The sequence below is a fragment of the Cariama cristata genome, unplaced genomic scaffold (assembly GCF_000690535.1).
Source record: "Cariama cristata isolate BGI_N322 unplaced genomic scaffold, ASM69053v1 scaffold22991, whole genome shotgun sequence".
Classification (NCBI taxonomy): domain Eukaryota; kingdom Metazoa; phylum Chordata; class Aves; order Cariamiformes; family Cariamidae; genus Cariama; species Cariama cristata.
This window is the reverse complement of record NW_009600119.1, coordinates 2424-4311: the sequence shown is the minus strand read 5'-3', so window position 1 is coordinate 4311 and position 1888 is coordinate 2424. Positions and strand designations below refer to the sequence as shown.

Below are 1888 nucleotides of genomic sequence, written 5' to 3'. Positions count from 1 at the left end.
CCGGTCCCCGCAAGCCACGCTCGGATGCTCCGACTGACGGCGAGGGTGGAGCGTACGTAAGGCGTTTCAGTTCCTGGCAGATCAGGAAATATAGGTGCTTGGTTTTTATGTTCGGCAAATAAAAGTCGCAGTTCTGGAGTTGAAAAGGAGCCTTGGAAAAAAACATCCCCCCGCCAACACAGACGAGGCGTTCGCTCCCCAAGAGCAAAGTGGGCAACACCGAAGGGCAAAACCCCGCGGCAGCAAAGGGTGCTCTGCTCAAAAGGAAGGTTGCACCTCAAATGCAGGGTTTTAAGGCTGGATACAGAGGAGCTCGGATCCAGCTCGTCATCTACCCAGGAGCCACAAGAGCCCTGCGAAGCCACCTTGACCCGAGGGGCCGAGGAAGCAGAGGTGTTTTGAAAGTGTCCAATCCGAGAGTGCGTGGGTGTATTTATTCAACTCCGGAACTGTGCAATTACAACACAATTAATTTGTGATATATCTGTCGGTCCCATCAGAGCACCAGGAAACCCCGCGTAAGCCTAAAACACCTTGTGGAAACATTGGTCTTGTATATCAAGGGGGGGGGGAAAAAGCCATTAAAACATTTGTAAAAGTTGGCTGACTCGAGAGGAAGCTCCTGCTTCTCCGGGCTGTTCTCTGTGCTTTTACACCGATATTTCCTCCGTCCCACAGGTCTTTCTGTCCAGCTCACACCACTAGTGCTGCTGTACCTCAGAGCACGAAGCAGGGCTGAGCACATCCCTCCAAGGGATAAACTCCCTTGTGAAGCAGCCACAGCCCATGGAGCAGGAGCAAACACCTTCTCGGACCTCCAACCTGGCCAGCAGCATTGCAAGGATCCAGCAGAGCCAGAGGACGCAGCCTCCCGCAACACTCGAGAGGGTTTCCTGGTGCTTGGAGGAGCAAGAAAAGCCCTGCGGAGCCCCTGAGACAAGCCCTCAGCCTCGGGTGATGGAGGGATCGGTTCGATTCGGCAGGGTGGAGGCAGAGAGGGTGCCCGGAGAGCTGCCCTCGGAGATGGGAGAGAGGCAGGGACTTTCTACCGCACCTCTGGGATGAGCTGGAAGAGCGCGTTAGAGAGCAGCGTGCCGATGGAGAGCGCGATGAAAAACGTGAGGACCCGGCTGAAAAAGGCCTTCTCGGTACACGGTACGATGAAGACTCCGAGCAGGGAGGCCACGTTAATCATCGACACACTGAGAAAACCAAAGCCCCACACTGCGGAACGAGAAAAAACGAGGGCCAGACATTACCGAGGCTCTCGGCGTGGGGAGATGGGGAGAACCCGGAGACCCCGGATCCGGGCAGATGGAAAAGGCTGGCTCCGGATCCACACCCCCACGCTGGGGCTGGCCTCACGGCACCGGAGCAACTCTCCCTGTGCTCTGGATGCTTCAACTGTGACACAAACCATCATTGCTGTTGCAGGGTGGGTGGAAATAAAGCCACCAGGTTACTTGAAAGAGGTTTTCCCAAGCCAGCCCCAGCCTCACGGCGTGGGAGAAACCAGTGCTGCGCTCAGGGCATCTGATCCAAGACCTTGGGCATCATCAGGACCCGGATGCCTGGAAGCTCATTTAGCATCCGCTGGTGGCTGGAGGCCAGCGGGTCCCTAAATGTCCCAAGTCACCCCCTCCCACCCACAAGGGCTTGCAGCAAGGTCCCCCCATCATCCAGCTATCCCGCAGAGCCGTGCTGCAGGCACAGCCCTGACCTGTGGCATGTGCGATCGAGGGTAAAACCATGCTGCGAGCCCACGGCACAAACCACACCGAGGAAAACCCCATCAGGACTCCCAGCTGCCGTAGGCAAGCTGCCTCCTCTCGTCTCTGCCTATGTCCCGGAGCCGGGAACGGGAACCGGCTGGTCCCGCAGGTCCAGG

The 1888-nt window shown here is 57.5% G+C and overlaps 1 protein-coding gene across 1 annotated transcript in view; it reads right to left on the bottom strand.

Moving 5' to 3' along the window:
* SLC39A14 (solute carrier family 39 (zinc transporter), member 14) overlaps nucleotides 1-1888 on the bottom strand; it is a gene marked incomplete at its 5' end in the record, with an annotated part of 5575 nt that overhangs the window by 3426 nt on the left and 261 nt on the right. The gene's annotated exons all lie outside the window — the stretch shown is intronic.